General features: G+C 46.9%; 1 long non-coding RNA gene across 2 annotated transcripts; it reads right to left on the bottom strand.

The window, feature by feature from the left end:
• Positions 1-1,351: 1,351 nt before the first annotated feature.
• Positions 1,352-20,254, bottom strand: LOC135975041 (uncharacterized). Of its 2 annotated transcripts, none has more exons than XR_010592097.1 (6): positions 18,186-20,254; positions 9,312-10,225; positions 8,342-8,401; positions 7,658-7,777; positions 6,622-6,747; positions 1,352-3,315 (listed from the first exon to the last, which is right to left on the bottom strand). It is a non-coding gene; the product is annotated as an uncharacterized LOC135975041 (long non-coding RNA). The 2 variants fall into 2 exon arrangements; XR_010592096.1 differs by lacking the exon at positions 18,186-20,254 and adding an exon at positions 13,745-14,300 and having other exon boundaries at positions 9,674-10,225.
• Positions 20,255-20,496: the final 242 nt, after the last annotated feature.

Genomic DNA, 20,496 nt, shown 5'->3' with positions numbered 1-20,496 from the left:
TTACCTCTGTACGTTCCTAAACTAATTCAGTGGCGAATCATGTGCAGAGGGAGTACCCTAGGTGCCTACATTTCTGCCTCTGTGCATGTGCTGTGCTGCCTCACCGCAGGCACTCAGACGCCATCTCCTGTCTGTGCTCCAGACTGATCCACAAACCAGGGAAAACAGGCATTTGTCCACCTAAATTGCATGCTGGGCCTGATCAGGTAGGCATGCCCAGAGGCTGCTTACTGGATTGGGCCCATTAGGTAAGTTAACACAACAGTTGCAGGTGGTGAAGGGAACCTTCCTTTATAATCTTTAGCTTAGTGGTTATGGGATGTGGGAGACCCCCAGTTCAAGTCCCTCCTCTGCCTGATGAGGAGAAGGAATTTTAACAGGGATCTACATCACTCAGGTGAGTGCTCTAATCACTAAGCTGTAGTGTCATTTAACTTCGTTAGCCCAATTAATATTTAATTTAAGTTGGAAAACTTCAATAGAAGAGACTGAGGGAGCCCCAAATCAGGATATTCCATACCATAGTGATTAGGGTTCTCATCTCAGATGTGGCAGATCCCTGTTCAAATCCCTGCTTCCTCTCAGGTGGGGGTGGGGGATTGTCTTCCACATCTTGGGTGAGTTCTCTAACCACTAGGCTAAAGGTAATAAGAGAGCTGCTTTTTGTCCCTCTTTCTCTCTCCCACCCCAGCTGTTTTGTGTAAACTCATCTAAAAGTCCTGATCCAGTTGGTGGCATCTGAGCACACCTGTCAAATCAGGCCCATTCACCGCTTAGGTGGCCTAATGCCTTTCTTACCTCAGTTCATGGATCTCTAGCAGAGATAGGTGCTGAACTCTGAGAGAAGCGTGGGACTTAGGATACGCCCCTGTTGTCTGCATCTCCTGCTGGATGGCTTAGGTGGCTCCTAGCATGCTGGCTTTGTGGATTGCATTCAAAGGTGCCTATCGCTTTGCCTAGTGGCCTAAAGGTTAGGTGTTGTGATACTGATCATCCTATGCCTAAGTCCTTTTTGTACATATTAGCCTATGTACCTAAATACCTTTGAGGATCTGGGCCAAACACAGTTCGATGTTGGTGAGAGATAGCTGGCTGACTTGATATTTTATGGACCTAGTGCTGCAACCCTTACTCAGATCTGAATTGTACTTACGCTTGTGGGCCTGTGCGATGGGGTTTCCACCCCACACAAGGCCTGGAGATCAAGATTAGGCCAATTAGGCCTTAACATTTCCTGGCTTTCCTCCATGTGCAGCCTATAGGTAAATTGGCATAACTTACCCCTTCAGGCCTTGTTTGGCGACGAACACCACATCACAGCCTGCTTGCATGAATCTGCACCACTCAGGAGTAAAAGATGCAAAACCCAGAGCTTTTATTTGAAAGGCTATTTATCAAAATCTTACATCTCACTATGAGGGGCTTACTTATACCAGTGCTTTGTCTCTCATTCTGCACAGACTCAGCAATATTTCCTACTCTAATGTGCAGTGTGGATCTCCATAGCATGACGGGGGAGGGATTGCTCAGTAGTTCGAGCATTGGTCCTGCTTTGAGGAGGGGGTTGGCCTAGATGACCTCCTGAGGTCCCGTCCAACCCTGATATTCTATGATTCTGCATGCAAAACATCAACTGCCATTCAAGGGAGATCCACTTGTGGAATGAATGCAGGTCCATAGCAATTGGGATCACTAGTGATTCAGACTGTTGGGGAGTTGGTTTGTAAAGCAGGTTGGAAACCTCTGGTATGAAAAGCAACAAAGAGTCCTGTGGCACCTTATAGACTAGAGGGCTTCCAGATCACTGCAGAACTGTATCATGTTCGTGCGGGTGGTGGGGCAAAAAGAGAATCCCCGAGATAGGACAGTCGCTTCTGCCGAGTTAAGTGTGGAGCTGTATAAATTGACGATATTGCTGTGTCTTAGTATATTCCTCAGTGGGATTTGAGGAAAGTGGCCTGTAGAATTTGGTATTGGAGAGCTGTCTGGCAGCCTCCTTTTGGTAGTCAGACCTGTTCATGATGACAACAGCACCTCCTTTATCAGCCTCTTTGATTATAATGTCAGGGTTGTTTCTATGTATAGGTCTATTCTATGTATAGGTCCAGACTGCCATTTCGACCCTCAGGAGGAGTCCATGTGGAGTTCTTCTTGTGCTGTTGGTGGGAGGGTATCTGAGTATCAGTGCATCAGTGCACTGTTCAGTGTCATCTTGAAAGTATTCTTTGAGTCGGAGATGGCGAAAGTAGGCTTCCAGATCACCGCAGAACTGCATCATGTTCGTGCAGGTGGTGGGGCAAGAAGAGAGTCCCCGAGATAGGACAGACTTCTGCCGTGTTGAGTGTGTCGCTGGATGAATTGACCATATTGCTGGGTGAGTTAAGGGTACCACTATTCTATCGTGGCCCCATGTGGCCGGTAGGATTTTAGACAGCTTGCGGTCCTTTTTCCTTTGTAGAAAGGTGAAGTGTGTAATGTAGATCTTCTGTCTGATGTTAGTAAAGTCTGTTTGTGTGGAGGGTTGGTTATTTATGAAGGTCTCCAGGTTGGAGAGTTCTTTTTTGATGTTTTCCTGTTTGCTGTATAGGATGCTGATCAGGTGGTTCCTCAGTTTCTTTGATAGTGAAATTTCCAAAGGCAGGTATAAATATGCAGGCAGGAATCAGTCTAGAGATAATGAGGTTAGTTCAATCAGGGAGGGTGAGGCACTCTTCTAGCAGTTGAGGTGTGAAAACCAAGGGAGGAGAAACTGCTCTTGTAGTTGGCTAGCCATTCACAGTCTTTGTTTAATAATGAGCTGACGGTGTCAAATTTGCAAATGAACTGAAGCTCAGCAGTTTCTCTTTGAAGTCTGGTTCTGAAGTTTTTCTTTGCTGTAGGATGGCTATGCCTACCTTCATGCCTCCAGCTTCCATCCCGGACATACCACACTATCCATTGTCTACAGCCAAGCACTGAGGTACAACTGCATTTGCTCCAACACCTACAAGATCTTCACCAAGGATTCTCAAAACTACAATACCCGCATGAGGAAATAAGGAAACAAATCAACAGAGCCAGACTTGTACCCAGACGCCTCCTGCTGCAAGACAAGCCCAAGAAAGAAGCCAACAGAACTCCACTGGCTATCACCTACAGTCCTCTGCTTAAACCTCTCCAACGCACCATCAGTGATCTACAACCCATCCTGGACAATGATCCCTCGCTTTCAGAGACCTTGGAAGGCAGCCCAGTCCTCGCCCACAGACAACCCGCCAACCTTAAGCATATTATTGGCTGTGGCTTCTGAAAGTTCCTGAGGAAGATGGCATCCACCTGAAATAAGAAAAATGGAAATAGAATATTAGACACAGCTGAACAATCCCCATTTTACCTCTCCCATTTGCTTTTATTGTCCATGTTAATATACTCTCAACTTCACCAGCCAGATGGATCTACATGACTCTTCAAAAGGATAAAATACAGAGCCGCCTTCCCCACAGTGAATCAGAAGAAGCAAGCAAAGAACTGTGGGTAGAGAACAGTAGACTCCAGTATATTTCAAAGTGTTTAGTAGAGCAAACTCCACTGATTTGCATGTCTAGCTAATCTGTATTGTTCTGGAGAAGGTTGCAGGAGACAATGCCAAGGAACTGTGGAAAACTAGATCCTGTTCCCAATCTCATAAGCATGAATAATTAGAGTCGCTGCTAATGATTGTGTTTGACAAGAGAGAGGAACTAGGCAAGGGCAGGAGAACTAGTGACTCCAGACTTTAACTGTAAAATTCATTTAATATTGCATATAACTGAGTCTGTGATAAAGGAAACAAGGCCCTCACTCTCACACAACAGAGAAGGAACAAGACAGCATGATACAAGGTAAAGATGAAATGTGGGGGAGGGGTAGCTCAGTGGTTTGAGCATTGGCCTGCTAAACCCAGGGTTGTGAGTTTAATCCTTGAGAGGGCCACTTAGGGATCAGGGGCAAAATCAGTACTTGGTCCTGCTAGTGAAGGCAGCGGGCTGGACTCAATGACTTTTGAAGGTCCCTTCCAGTTCTAGGAGATAGGTATATCTCCATATTATACTTGCTAGAGGAATTCATATGACCCACATTTTTCTGTGCCCCTGCACAGAAAAAGGCAAATTAAATCTACCGAGGGACACGGCCTCTTCCCCAGCAGCGCGTCTGTTGCAGCATGCATCGAGCAATCTCAGAGAGAGGGGCGGGGGGCCAGGCATGCATGCCTCCACGATCACCGTTGGGGTGGTGGTGGTATGTGGTATGTGCGTGAACAATCGAGAGAGGGAGAGAGAGAGAGACTCTGTCCCTCTCCCTTGCTACAACAGCTGACTGGTGTGGAAGGGGAGGGCTTTTTATTATACACAAGGCAGTCTAGAGGCACAAATGTAGTAGCCCTGCCTGAGTTAATTGATTCATTCTCTGAGGCATTAGCAACCTGACAATGGAGTTAGTAACATCGTTAAAGTTGCTGTTGTTGGTTAATTCATCTCATTCTCTGAAGCAGAAATGTAGCAGCCTGACTGTTACAGTGAATGCTGTTAATGTTGCTATTGTTAGTTAACTCTTCCCTTTCTCAGTCAATTTCCCCAGGAGCATAAAACCTGTAGAAGTTTTAAGGCCCCTACATTGCCAGAGTGATGTAAAGGAGCCTTATTATAAATGACAGTAAGGGAATCCTCAGCTAGGAAGATCTATGTGCTTTCTCACTTTATTTCTGTGCCAAAGGGGCACAATGGGGTTAGAATACAGCTCAGGATTTATTTTACTTACCCATTAAAAAAAAGACTTTGAGGGCAAATAAAACATTTACCAAAGAGTCAATAAAATGCCAGGACAATCAGAACCAAGCACTTCCCAAAGTACCCAGCCAGGTCCAGGACAATGATTACCAAAACTGTATGACTTTCATGTGTGAAAGTCTGAACAATTTAAAATGACAGTCTACTTTTTTTTTTTGCTGTTTTGTGTTCTGTAATGTAATTTAAATGAAAGGGTATTAGTTACCAAGTGTTTGTAACTTAACTTTTATGTGCTTAGGAAATGCTGAATAGTTATTGTGATTTTTCTGTATTGTAGTTTAAGTAAATTACCAAAACAGTTGAATCTGATGTGATTATATTGCATTATTTTGACAAATAAAGGATGCAGAATTTTGATTTTGATTTTTTTTTTTGGCACAGAATTCTCCCAGGGGTAAAGGATATTGACTTTTGAAGGACATGCTAAAATGAGAAGGTATGACCAAGTTTTGTCATAGACCAGTCAGTGCCCTGAGTGATCCAGAAGCTCGTGCTTCCTTAAAATGCCTGCAAGGTGTGATCATCCAACACTTTCTCTTTCAGGAAGATGATTGTCATATTACATGCCTCCACCCTATTCCCTACACTGACGTATCACCCTGTGTGGTGTTTGAGGAGGGAGGAACTGAAGAGAGACCCAGTATTTGCTGGGCAGAAGATGGCCCACTCTTCAGTTGGTCTGCCCGAGACTGTGAAGTTGGAGATGAAGAAGATCTTTGTCTCAAGGAAAAAGAAGCACAAACATTTGCATCAGCACATTCCCATTTTACCACCTCTCAGTAAGATCTGTATCAATCTGCTGCCTTGTAAGCTCTTTTGGGCAGAGACCTTTTATGCTGCTCTTTAAAGCTCTGATGACATGATATAAATTGGAAAGTAAAGAATCATTCTTTCTTGATGTAAATGCTAAGATGAGAAGCAATAGTTGGGGGAAGATGTCGGTCGGCCAGTGTCCTGAGGAATTTGGTGCCTCCTTAGAATGCCTGGAGCAACATAATCCTCTTGTATTTAGGTTTTCAGATAGATGGCAACTCTATTCCATGCTTTACCCTGAGCCTTTACTGACCCCTCCCCGCACAAAAGAAAGAAAGATGTACCTGCACAGTAGATCTCCTGTACTCACTGAATGGAAGAGGGTCTGCTCTAAATTAAATAGTAGTAAACTCCTTTGCCAAAGCAGTAACTGAGGCTTGGTCTACACTGGGGGGGATCGATCTAAGTTACGCAACTTCAGCTACGTGACTAATGTAGCTGAAGTCAACGTACTGTCTTCACTGTGGGCCACTGTTGACTCTGCCTGTGCTTGTCACGGTGGCAGAGTACAGGAGTCGATGGGAGAGCGCTAGGGGGTCGATTTATCACGTCTAGACTAGATGTGATAAATCGACCCCTGCTGGATCGATCACTGCCCACTGATCCGACAGATAGTGTAAACATACCCTGAGTCTTTGAATCACTCGGCAAATATGTTAAGACTTTCCCCTTCCACTGAAGTGCAGTGATAGGGGAGAATATGACAATCACTAACCAGATAGAAGCAGGGTGAAGTCAGGATTACGGGAAAGGTGTATTTGCATTGCAAGAGAATGTTAACGTGAGGAGGAATGGTTGGAGCTGGTTGTTGGTCAGAAAATGACAAGGGTAAAAGAGAATGTAGTTCTTCCTTACAATGACTGCAGAGAATATATTGTTATGTGTTTATCTTTTTAGAAATGTGGTAACCATATTGTCTATACCCAAAGCCCTGCACAAACTTGGACATGTACCCTCCCCAATATACATAAAGATAAAGAAGTGAAGAAATCCCAATACTCACTCAGGGGTAGAGGGTCTGGTCTGTTTGGGGGAACTTTCATTAATCCCAAAGAACTGATCCTCGGGGAGTACAGCGGCAGGCAAAGGAGAGTCACTAATCAAGTGACGCCATGCTGGAGTATTCATCCTAAAATAACATGAATGGAAAGGAAATATGAGTATCAGGAAAGGAATTCTCTCCTGTATCTCCTGCCTCCTCATATACCATAATTTACATTAATAACACTGAATGATCCCACAGACTGGTAAAATCAATGTTAATGTGACTTTCTTCCATCCTCTAATAAAATCTCTATTGTTTCATCAACAGAAATTTCAAATCAGTTTGGGGAACTGGGCTCCCGCAGACTCCTAAATTCTCATATCAGGATTATCATAGTCTCATAAATGGGCAAGAGAGAGGAAAAGCAGTGAGCCCCATGACTCCCTAATTCCTATGTGGCCATCAGCTGTCTCACCATGTGCTGTATCTCACCAGCCATTCTTCTTGGTCTTGGTCACTACCGAAGGCGAAAATAAACTCCATTGAATCAGGGATGGAGTGTTCCATTACTCAGGGGCAAAGGATTTTAGGGAATAATCTCTTTACAAGTGATTGAGATCTTTGGAGGAGCTCTCAGTTGCCCCTTCCCCAAACTACACTGTAGAAATACCTTTGTAAGTATGTTGTCCTCTTAGTAGAGCTGTTCCTCACCCCCTGCCTACCCTACAGTCCCAGTGAAATACAGAGATCAAAGTTGAGATCACACTAAACATGTGACTGCTGTATTTTCTGTTCCTAATTCCCTTCTTTTCTCATTCTTGAGAGCATCATGAACTAGAAAAAATGGGTCTCAAGCTCCAGATGTGGGCATTCCCAGACTTTGCCGGGGTCCAGGCAGGACACCCCAACCCCCGGCGAAGGAAGAGTTTTTTGAACAGTGCTGCATCCACATTTTCAGAAAGATGGGGGCCCTGTTCCATACATGTACCTGAAACCCTGCAGCCCCCAAAGTACTCTAACCTAGGGCATGGAGTATGCTCATTGCCAGAATTACCTGATCAAGGATGGATCTACCTTTATAAAAGGTGAGGAGGCTGCACTCGGCAAGACAAAGTAGGTTAGGGGCCAAAACATAGCTGACAATTTGGTGTGGACCCTTGATGGAACCTTCATCCTAAATTAAATGGAAACAACAAAATGTTAGGAATGGGTAGGGCACTGGGAGGAGGGTTTAGGGTTGGAATACACAGTCTGTTTATTATTCTGTGTAAAATGACAGACAATATCCCAATGAGTTCCTAATCAGAGTATTTTACCAATAACCAAAGCAATTTATGAACCGTGGGTTTAAGGAATGCTGTGAACAGTAGAGGAGCTAAAGGATTGCTGACTCCAGCATTGAGTAGGAAACCTGATTTAAAAGGGTGGCTTAATGAGTTTTTGAGGCACCTACAACTATTATTTTAGGAAGGGATCTCTGAGAGGAACCCTGACATTTAACCACTCAACTGTTAGGGGGTTCAGAAGGAGACATGTGACACTATACACTAAGCAGAGCTGCCTGCAGGATTATGTGTGAAGCTGTCAGTGGCCTACATGGTATTCTGAGGCTTTTTGGCTACACTATGGGGCTCAAACTCAGACCTTTTCCCCTGTCACTCCCCGCCAACCGCACCCCCCCACACACACTGTCACTCTGTACAGTGTGTACAATGTAAAACTTTTCTTATCTTCTTACCAAGAATCCACCCTCGACCTTAGGTACTCCATCCTCCACAAATGGGTTCTGAGATCTTAACTGAATAAAAATAGAGAAATTTATATTAGACATTAGGGAAATCTTCCATGCATTTAAAGAGAGATGATCGGACAATGGGAGTATCTTGTCTTCTGAAAGTGACCAGTGCCAGGTGCTTCAGAAGGAATGAACATTACTGGGCAATTTCAAGTGTTGTACAGTCCCAGCTTCTAGCACGAGAGGTTTAGGATACCTGGAGCATGGGGATTGAGTCTCTGACCAACTTGACTAATAGCGACTGATGGATCTGTCCTCCATGAATTTATCTAATTCTTTTTTGAACCCAGTTATACTTTTGGTCTTCACAACATCCCTTGGCAATGAATTCCACAGGTTGACTATGCATTGTGTGAAGAAGTACTTCATTTTGTTTTAAATCGACTGCCTATTAATTTCATTGGGTGACCCCTTTTTCTTGTGTTATGTGAGAGGTAAATAGTACTTCCCTACTTTGATAGATGGATAGAGAGATGTTGTGGTGATTGGTGCTCTCTCTCTCTCTCTCTATCTATATATATTTAGGATCACTGGCTAGACAAAGGATTATTATGGACTTGTGAAGATAGGACTGTTTTTCAGGTTGGTACTCATCTCATTAATGATAGGGCAAAGGAATTAATTAAACAATGAGGAGATCTCTGCAGTTGAAGATGGCTTTAAAACTGTTCCCATATCTCATACAATATCCCTCTGTTTAAGAGACTGATTAAGTCCTATTTTGGTTAAGATTCTTTCAGGCTTTTCTTTGTTAGCTTTGTTTTCATTTGGAATCATCTAGGTTCAAAGTTACAGGAATAATCTATCTAATGCCCACTGAGAACTAGGCTGAAACCCCTGTGGCCCCACAACTCCATTCATAAAAAACCTCACACAGTTCTATTATATTGGGTACATGGAAAAACTCACTTACTTCTGAGGTCTGAATGCCAAATCTTGTAGGTACTAAAATCTCAAAATTGCTACAGTATAGCACGGCACCAACTGTCTCTCTCTGAGGCCAAGTTGAGCACTGACTTTTGTTCATTGCCTCAATAGCTTTGCTTGGGCTAGAGGATGTCACAATGAAGGCTGTGGTGCAATTGCCATGACAACCAGGTGTTAACTCACAAAAAGGGGGTGATGTAGTGGCTGTTATATATGTGTGCACCCCTGCCCTACTCATTTGTTTATGAGTATGTGCCCTCTCTAGAGACTAGCCCAAAAAGATAAATCAAAGCTCCAAGTTTAGGGAGAACTGGTGGTAATTCTCTATGTACAAAAGAGCTTAGTTACCTTAAGTTCCTTTGGCCATTTGTCATTCACTCTAATTCCCTTTGTGTGGTACGCTACATGAAATGCTGTACCAAGAGTGTCTATCTTTTGGCTTTTTAAAACATAGAATTAAGCATTGGTCTCTGCTGCTGTGGGTCTTAATTTTTATCTGATGTGATTTCTACATTCTTGCCAGAAAGCACCACATCTGAGATTGCCAAACATGATGGGTGTGATCAAAGATGTGAGCCCAGCTAAACATTAGTGCCCTGCCTTAGCTGTTCTGAAAGCCAGAGGTGCATGGTTCTGCAGTGATTACAAGGAAACTGTTGAAGTAGAAATTATTGCCATGCAGCTGCTGTCACAGAGGTTTCAGGAGTGTTCCAGAACTTGGATGGTGAAGGAGATGGATTGTTGTGGCTGGATTCTTAGGAGGGGTTTTTCCTCAAAGGGTTCAGCAGTCTGGTGTGTTGGGAGCTGTTATTTCCACAAGTGCTTGGCCTAATTTGTGCCCACAGCTTCTGGCCTTATCTGCCAGAACCGAGGTCATGTAATAGATGATTCTGCTTCTTTCTGTGCAGGAAAGTAAGTACAGATGTTCATTTAGTCTAGTCACAAAAAACAGTGTGGAGCAGACAGGTATTCTCTCCATTTTAAAGATGGATAAACTGCGGCACAGTTAGAATTAATACTGATAAATAGCCTATTAAATATCAAACATTAAATGTATCCGCTTTTTATTTATATGCGACACTTTTTATTTATCTCATGTAATAGAACTGTCATATTCACATGTACATTAATCAATGATATAATGCTTCCCTCTCTTAGTTTCTCCAAGTCTTTCTCCCAGTATCCTCGTTTATTATTTATTTATATTCTTTGAAAAGAACACAGAAAACAAGAAAAAACTTGTCTATTTTATTTATCCATCACAACTTAATATTTGTCAAAAAAGCACATGAAATCCCTGATAGCACAGTATGAACTGTCATACAGAACTAGTCATTTCACAGGCTGTCAGTACTGCTTCCTCTCTCTAGTTTTGAAATTATTTTTTCTGATTCTACATTGTTTTTAGTTTCTAATTTTATTTTCACTTTTTTTTGTCACTTTGGCAGAGATATGCACATGACCCCCCAAAGCACATATTTGTTGTAGTTGTGTGCTTTTTCAGATATCCAAGTCATGTGTAACTCACAGAGTGATTCTGTGTGGTAACATGCTGAAAAACTTAACACATTTTAATTCAGCATCAAACTAAACAGAATGACTGAGGGCTGTGGAGGTGGGAAGATGGCAGAATGCAACTCATTCATCAGAATAGCTCGATATTCATAGATTATAAACAAATGTTCTCTATTACTAACTGCTGTTGGAAAGAGATTTGTGTATCTGGCAATGTGGGCTTCATGGCAGATTTTAGTTAAAGTCATAGAAAGGTCATAGTTACGTTAAAACTATGTAGTTGACACCCCGACAGAAGGTGTCACATGTCAGTGGGCGGGGTTATGCAGATCAGCAGTGTCTGACAGCAACACAGACCTGCTGGCTGAACCCAAGGAAGCGCCGCCAGCCCCATTTCCCACCAGCCCCATTTCCCGGACAGGAGAACTGAGGCCCAGAGACACTGAGTGATGTGCCTGAGGGCACCCGGGAACGGGAGGCTGGGCCCGGATTCTTTTTCTTAAGGAAGTTTCTGCCCTCCTGCCTCCCCGGTCTGGCCTGCTCCTGGGTCGCTGGGTGCTGCAGGGGCGGGGCCGAAGGGCAAGGGGCGGGCCGAGGGCGGGGCCTTGGAGGAAGAAGCGCCGCAGGGGCAGGGCCGCTGGGAGAAGGGCTGGTGCAGGGGCAGGGTCCTGGGGAAAAGGGGCGATGCAAGGGCGGGAGCTCGGGTAGAAAGGGCAAGTGAGGGCGAGACCTTGGGGAGAAGGGGCGGTGCGAGAGCGGGGCCTCATGGAAAGGGGCGGTGCAGGGGTGGGGATTAGAGGGAGGGGGCAGCGCGGGGGCGGGGCCTCGGAGGAATGGCAGCTTGGACTCGGGAAAAGAGGCAGTGCGGGGGCGGGGCCTTGGGGAAAGGGGCGGGGCAGGGCCAGGGTTTCAGGGAGAACGGGAAGCGCAAGGGTGGGAACTCGGGGGAAGAGGCGGCGTGAGGGCGGGGAATTGGGGAGAAAGTGAAGCGCCTTGAGTTTGTTATACCAATAGAATAAAAACCAGCAGGATCTTATTAAGAGGGATAAGGCAAAGATACCACATTTATTGTAAATGTAAGTCCACTTGACACGTTCTTCGGCAGATGGATACTCCCTTTCTAGGCTGGCACCTCCCTAACCAATCATGTACATCAAGCATTCATCAACATACATTCCACATCTTAACCATATTTTAATGTACAGTCTCCACCACTTTCGGGGTGTGCTAATTTATTTGAGACTCCCGGCCCTTTAATCACGGGGCGGGGGTGTCTGTTCCTAGGAGCCGTTGCTGTTACAATGAAGTGAAAGTCACTTAACGGCTTATAGCGTTTCTTTACATTGTATCAATTACAGAATAAACTGCCTGTAGCGCACAGAGTCCATTAACGGCTTAAGGCTCACAGCAGGGGTGGTAACATAGTGTTCACTTCCAGAACAAAGTCAATTAACTTGTTTGTAAGTTTTACATAGTAATAAAGTATCTTTCACAGGACAGATACAATCAATGGTTTCTACAGACAGTAGCTTTTTGTACTTGGTGAAACTGTTGGATTTTAAAGTGTGGGGGACAAATTATGGGGGGTTCACTGTCACTTGGGGGAATCACTGTTAGTACCTTCTTTAATATCCCTACATGTTCCCCGCACACTCAAGCTAACTTCCCCCCATAACCTCCAGCCCCTGGGGTGCCAGGGAGGGACCATGGGCAGCGGAAAGCAGTCTTCACCCTAGATACGCTCCTCCTGGCATGACTGCCCCCGAATGATGGCACAGCTCTGACCCTGCTCCCCATGGCGCTAGCCCTGCCAGGCATGCCATCCCCCATCAGAATTTCCCCTCAATTGCTCAGTGGCCTGGCGGAGCCGTAGCGAGCCCCTAGTGAGGGAAATCCCTTTGCCAGTGCCACTCCTGTTGTGGTGGAGGGACAGCGGCCCAGAGCTTCATGCACCAGCCTGGGACAAAGACACCCCGGGTTCAGGTCCTTACTTGGCTGCAGACTCCCGGGTGCTCTCAGAGGTGTGTCTCTGCCCTGGAGAAGTCAATGTTGGGGGAGGGGGCTTGGCCACGCTTCTAGTCTGGCGAAAGCCCCAGCGTAGCCACGGGCAAACCCGGCATCAACGCGCGTCTGCCGCTGTCACTTATTTCACTGGCCGAACAGAAAGAGCCATAGGGGCAAACGTGCTTGGACACCAATAAAATAGTATCGGCCCACGAAGGGTTTGCTGGCGCAATGGGACGGGTGAGCCAGCAAAGCCTCCTGACACACACTCAGCTTATACCAGCCAAAGCTTCTCTTGGCACAGCTGGCACTGGTGCCCAGATGAAATAAGCTACAGTGGCGAAAGGACTGCTTTTCCAGCGTAACAGCATCTACCCAGGGGCTCTGCCAGCGCAGCTGTATCAGTTACAGGGGGGGGATGTTCTCTCTCATGTCCCTGTAACAAACCCATACCAACAAAGCTTTTGTGTGTAGACCAGGCACATGTCTCTCTGTGCCTCGGTTTCCCCATCAATGCAATGGGGCTGACAACAGAGCCCTGCCCCACAGGGGCATGAGGGGAGAAATCCACTGACGACACAAGGAGGGGATGGAGCAGTTGGGCAAAGGGCAGGTGTGTGGAGTATCGAGCTGTCTTTCACGCCTGGTATAAACCATGAGTAAGAGCTGGTAAAGCCAGGGAGGCAGGGCCCTCCTCCCCCATACATCTAAGCCAGCGATTCCACATCTCACAGGGTGTGAGCAGCCATGGTGAGTCCTTGCCGCCCTGTGCTGGCGTCAAACCCAGGTCCCTAGAAGGGAAAGTTTCCCGCTCCGAGCCACGTCGAACACTTAGGGTGGGGTGTCGTATATCACTGTTCGCCCCATTGCTCTGCTCCTCCAAAGCCCGGCCCCCCTCACCTGGCTCTCATAGGGCAGGAAGGCCGTGTTGATCTCCTTGAGGGTTTTGATGGCCTTAGTGATCCCGTGACTTGCTCAGCGCGTTGAACAGAGGCTCAGGACAGGCTGCAAGGCAAAGGCAGTGGGTGGGAGTGACAGGCACATGTAGATAAATCTCTGATTATTTTCATATGACTTTACATTGTGCCTCTTCATATAACCTTGTGGTGGGTCTACCCATGTGTGACCTCTGTTTTCATGAAACTTTGTATCAAAGCCTCATATAGAAACCTTGTACTGATGAGCCTTGGTATATGGAAACTTTGTATCAAAGCCTCATGTAGAAACTTTGCATTGCCCTTGGTATAATGTTATAGCCCCTAAGGATAGAATAAGATAGACGAAAAATGTCTTTTTGCTAGCAGCAGAACAAGATCTCCCCCCACCCCACTCTTAATCAATTGCCCTGTTGAATGAATGAGTTGTGGATGAGCAAGGCATGGAAGAACAGGAGGACTTGTGGCACCTTAGAGACTAACAAATTTATTAGAGCATAAGCTTTCGTGGACTACAGCCCACTTCTTCGGATGCATATAGAATGGAACATATATTGAGGAGATATATATACACACAGACAGAGAGCATAAACAGGTGGGAGTTGTCTTACCACTTCTGAGAGGCCAATTAATTAAGAGAAAACAAACTTTTGAAGTGATAATCAAGCTAGCTCAGTACAGACAGAGATAACAAGTGTGAGAATACTTACAAGGGGAGATAGATTCAATGTTTGTAATGGCTCGTTCACCTGCACATCTACCAATGTGATATATGCCATCATGTGCCAGCAATGCCCCTCTGCCATGTACATTGGCCAAACCGGACAGTCTCTACGCAAAAGAATTAATGGACACAAATCTGACATCAGGAATCAAAATACTCAAAAACCAGTGGGAGAACACTTTAACCTGTCTGGTCATTCAGTGACAGACCTGCGGGTGGCTATATTACAACAGAAAAACTTCAAAAACAGACTCCAACGAGAAACTGCTGAGCTAGAATTGGTATGCAAACTAGACACAATCAACTCCGGTTTGAATAAAGACTGGGAATGGCTGAGCCATTACAAACATTGAATCTATCTCCCCTTGTAAGTATTCTCACACTTGTTATCTAACTGTCTGTACTGAGCTAGCTTGATTATCACTTCAAAAGTTTGTTTTCTCTTAATTAATTGGCCTCTCAGAGGTGGTAAGACAACTCCCACCTGTTTATGCTCTCTGTCTGTGTGTATATATATCTCCTCAATATATGTTCCATTCTATATGCATCCGAAGAAGTGGGCTGTAGTCCACGAAAGCTTATGCTCTAATAAATTTGTTAGTCTCTAAGGTGCCACAAGTCCTCCTGTTCTTCTTTTTGCGGATACAGACTAACACGGCTGCTACTCTGAAACAAGGCATGGAAGTCAGCCCCTCCAGACAGCCTCAACCATTGAAGAGAGGCTGGGAGCCAGACCCAAGGACAATAAAACATGTCAAGTGGGCTCATTAAAGACAAGCAGACATACTAACGGCCTCGGGGACCGGAGGGGGGGGGGTTTAGGAGCCAGCACCTTCTTTTGGAAACACCCTCTTTGCAGCATTGGGACAACACCCAGAAGGAAGCAGCACAAAGGACCAATGGACACAGACACAGATTTTGAATCTGGTACAGATTTGCATGAGAGGGAAGCTGCTATTGTGCCCCAGTTGGGGCACAATCTCTCCTATACGAACCCTGCCCTCACCCCCCCCCCCCCCGCAGGGGGAAGTGACTGGAGTGTACAACTCCAGATGATGCACAAGGAGGAACAGGGACATGGACTCTGCTGCCGCTGTAATGGGGAGAAGCAGATGTGACCCTGACACACTGGGTATTCTGGTGGTGTCCCATCCCCCCACCCCAGTTGGGACTGATGGAGCAATGCATGCTGGGAATGGTAGCCAGAGGCCCGCTGCATGCTGCACGTGTCTGAGAGTCATGCTGGTGGGAGGCAGGCCCGTGGGGGGGAAGGGATAGGTGGGGTTGTTTGGTCTGGCCTGCATCCCCCTGCAGGAGGGCAGAGCGTAATCAGGGTGCTGCGCATTGGCCTGCCGGCAGAGAGAGACCCCCATGCCCCAATGTGCCACGGGTCAGGCTCCCAGCTGTGGGATCCCCCACCCCCCGATACTCACTGTTGATGAAGAAGACATGAGCCGCCTTGTAGGTGAAGGTGGGGGTGCTCTGGAAGTCATTGATCAGAGCCTGCACCGACTGCAAAGGGGAGAGAGAGGGGTTGTCAGCACCAGCCGAGGCCCCTCCCTGCTGCCCAAAGGGCCCAGCCCATGCCCAGCCCCTGGGGACTCAGGGCCCAGCATGATGCCCCCCCACAGTCTTGATTCCCAGCTCTAACCACTAGACCCCACTCCCCTCCCAGAGGCAATGGTAGAACGCAGGAGTCCTGACTCCTAGACCACCCCAAACTCTGACAAGCCGGTCAACTTTCCCCGCAGCCAAACCAAAAGCTCTCCATGCGACGCAGCCATGTGCCACTTAGAACAAGCCTCTTTAGCCAGCGCCGTTGAATGAGTCCTTCCAAATCCGAACCTAAAACCGAATTAACTCAATTGCTGAGAATCAAACCAGATAATCCGCCCTCTTCCTTCCCCGCCTGCCGCTAATCTGGATTTGGGATGTTAAAAATGCAACAACTGGCAGCGAAAAGAAGAGACAGGTGGGAGTGAGTGTAAGGCCAGACGGAACCATCAATGTGGGGTCCCATGCGGAGCGGATAAAGCGCACGACCAATGTGGTTGCAAGCTGAATCCGAATTCTGTTTATTACAAGCTTTCTTTTATAGTTTTTCTCAATATTACATACAATTAGGCTATAACAACACATCTACGGATTGGACAAGAAGGAGAATCATGTGTTTATTACATGTATAGCCCCACACCGATTGGTTCAACCGTTCCTTACATAAGGCCATGATTTGTTTACCTCATCTTATATAATCCTAGACCACCAGGGGGCCTTACATAAGGCCATGATTTGTTTACCTGGCAAGTGTCCCAACGTGACCCTTACCTCCTTATGGAACTTTTCATTAGGTTGGTGTAGGGATGATACATCCCCACACCTCCCCCCTTTTTCTTAAATAAGGCCTATAGGAGGGTCCAACTAACATTAGGACAATTACTAGCCACCTGACTACTTTTTTTGAACCTATAAAACTGACGACAGGTGACATTTAACAACTGGGAAATATATGGAGAACTATTAAAAAACATAACATTACATAAATACCCACGAAAACCATTGGGGTGTAAATAAGGATAGCCAATAAGACATGTTCTAAAGGGATCCGATGGGGTGGCCATGGACAAGCAAAAAGGGCTTCTTGGCCAGTCTGGTTCGCCCAGGTGATCCAAACATTTTGTCGTGGGTTAACAAAAGGTACAGAGTTTGGACATACAAAGACCCCTGCTGCTATAATAAGGAGTCCAAACAAATAGAAGTACAGCGTTATTAGGTGTTTAGGCTGTGACAAACAACAAGTGCAGGTCCGGTGCCGCAGGGTCGTCCTCCGGCTTTTGCGTGGCGGCGTCGGGCTTTTTAGCAATTTGTGTCTTGAGCCACGGCCGGAGGGATCTTATCCGGTGGTTTTTTCCTATATGTCCTTTTAAAGTTAGATAAGCCTGGCTCCGCCATTTTTTTTAACCTATTCTGCAACTGCTCACCCTGCCCCGGGAACTCCGCCCGGAACTTTGGGGTACAAACATTATTGGTGACAGGAAAGCCGGGCTGGTTCAGGGCTCGCAATGTGTGGGACTGCGGGGGATGGCTCTCACCGGCCAAATGGGACAACTGGTTTAGCATGTCCTGTAGCTGAAGGCCCTGTTTGTACATTTTCGCCCGAAATTCTTGTAACTTATCCCCTTCTGGGCTCGAGACCTCCATTTTATCCGCGGGGTCATCCGGTAACGGGACGATACTAGGATCAGCTTCGGGTGCACTGGGGATGAGTGGTATGATAGTGTTCTCACCCCCAAAGAACTTACGGGCTCCCACCGGCAACACATAAGGCGGCTCCTCTTTTGGCCGAAAGAGGTCATTAATGGCCGACTGGACCTCGGCTTCTGCCGCAAGAGTCTCTATTAGTTTTTTAGATTTGCACCATATTTGGCTCAATGACACGGCCTCCTTGTTGCCGTGAGAGACCGACTTCCAGAGGTCAGAGCCTAGACTTTCCCAGACTGCCTTATCAAAGACAGTATCAGGAGTAACAAAAAACCCACGTCTCTGCCCCCATTTCAACAAACGGGACAACGTGTCAGAGGGAAGCTTCTCTCCCCGCTTTTTAGCGATGCGTAATAAAAAATCATGCACCGTCTCCTCCTCTGCAGACAAAGCAGAGCCCATTTTATTAAATGCAGCCGCTCACCTGTGAGCTCACGAATGTCTCTCTCGGACGACCAGGAGCCGGTATCCTCCGGTACCTCCTGCCGCGGCTGCCACCTCCGCCTTTTCTCACCGAACGCTTCAGTCGGCTGTGAGCTCACGAACGTCTCTCTCGGACGACCAGGAGCCGGTATCCTCCGGTACCTCCTGCTGCGGCTGCCACCTCCGCCTTTTCTCACCGAACGCTTCAGTCTTTGGTCGTGCTCCAGTTGACACTGAGCTTGGCAAACCATCTAAATCTTGGTAGCCTGCCCTCTTATTCCCACAGATTCCCTTTCTTTGATGATTTTTGTGAAGAAGGCCTGTTTCCACCTTAACAGGGCACGGCTGTTTGCGCTTTTTGGTAGAAGGAGTGCTGGAAGGAGAAGAGCCAGCACTGAGAGCCTTTTTAATATCTAAATTCAATTGTTCCAGTTTTTTCATGACAGATGACATAGAGTCTGACCTTTCAGATCCTTTTTCTGGTTGGATCTGCTTTCTCTTTGCTTAGCTTCTGAGACAACACCTGTTGGGTCTACTGTTTGAGAACATTGATTCCTGCTCCACTGGCGGCTGTGTCTAGTATGATCTCTGCTAGCTCACTCTGGGCAAAGTCCTGGCTGCCTTGATGTTCAAGCCGAATCACGTCGGGGTCACCATTTGTGGGGTTCCATGCGGAGCGGATAAAGCGCACGACCAATGTGGTTGCAAGCTGAATCCGAATTCTGTTTATTACAAGCTTTCTTTTATAGTTTTTCTCAATATTACATAACACAATTAGGCTATAACAACACATCTACGGATTGGACAAGAAGGAGAATCATGTGTTTATTACATGTATAGCCCCACACCAATTGGTTCAACCGTTCCTTACATAAGGCCATGATTTGTTTACCTCATCTTATATAATCCTAGACCACCAGGGGGCCTTACATAAGGCCATGATTTGTTTACCTGGCAAGTGTCCCATCGTGACCCTTACCTCCTTATGAAACTTTTCATTAGGTTGGTGTAGGGATGATACATCCCCACACATCAAATCATCCAGGCCGACGTCCTGTTCGACAGGCCAGAGAACTTCCCCCAGGTCTCCCTGCACTTAGCCAATTACCTGCGTTTGGCTAAAGCCTCTTCCGCAAAAGCTGGATCTGAAACCCCGCAAAGATGGCGAATCCACCCTTCGCCGGATGGCATCAATCACCCTCCCACTGCAAAATCGGAGCCTTATTTCCAATCTGATCTGGTCCGGTTCTCTCTTCCAGCCAGTGGTTCTTGCTCTGCCTTCCCCGCTAGATTGAAAAGCTCGTTGGCACCCAGTATTCTTCTCTCCTGGAAAGGACTCAGACACTGAAATCAAGTCCCTTCTCAGCCCTTTGCTCCCCCCACTCCCAGCTCCACCAGTGCCCCTCACTCCTGTCCGCATCCCCCTGCTATCCCAGCCCTGGTCTGTCCCCCACCAGCTCTGCCAGTGCTCCTCACTCCTGACCTGCAGCTATTCCAGTCCTGGGTTCCTCCCCTCATGGCTCTGCAGATGCCCCTCACTCCTGACCTGCAGTCGCTGCTATTCCTGTTCAGAGACCCCTCTTGAACTGGGGCCCAGCCCAAGTATTCAAAAGTCACATGTCAGGCCCTCCTAATTGTGCCATTTACTGAGGAAAAGCTAAGGGAAGAGCTAAGGGTTATTAGCACCACTGGCCGTCCTGAGCTGTGGGCCACTTTTGCTCTGACCCAGTTCTGGGGGCAACCATGGAACATCAGAACTGAATCCACTTTCCAAGGGTCTTTTAAACCCCAGATCTGTGGTCTGGATTTAGCCACAGGCCCTGTCCACTGCAGCCTGGGCTGGAGATTCAGCAGTGGGTTGGGCTTCTGAAGTAACACCGCCGTCACAGCGGGTCAGGGTGTTGCCAGAAGACATAGCAACTAACCCCTCAGAGTCCAGCATGCACAAGGCAGCGGAGGCCATGCTGATCAGGTGTACGGCTTTAACTTGTTCTCTCCTACGTTACAGCTCTAGCCTACGCCAGCTCTGCGCTGCGGCCGGGCAGAAACGTACTGCTTCACTACGGCACAAAGTGGCTATGACGTCATTTTTCTCCTCGCGCGCAGCCATTACCCGTTCTGACAGGCTATTTACTAAGTTCACTAGTTTTCGGAGGTGGTCGGGGGGAGGAGAGGGGGCGCAAGGTGGAAGTTTCGCCTAGGGCGCAAAATATCCTTGCACCGGCCCTGGTGGGAGTCACCCCAATGGAAAGAGACGACGATGCCCCCCAAGATGCAGCTCCTATGGGAGGGGGCAGCCCTTGGGGGTGGGG

This window comes from Chrysemys picta, chromosome 12, assembly GCF_011386835.1.
Source record: "Chrysemys picta bellii isolate R12L10 chromosome 12, ASM1138683v2, whole genome shotgun sequence".
Lineage (NCBI taxonomy): Eukaryota > Metazoa > Chordata > Testudines > Emydidae > Chrysemys > Chrysemys picta.
This window is presented reverse-complemented; position numbering and strand designations above follow the sequence as displayed.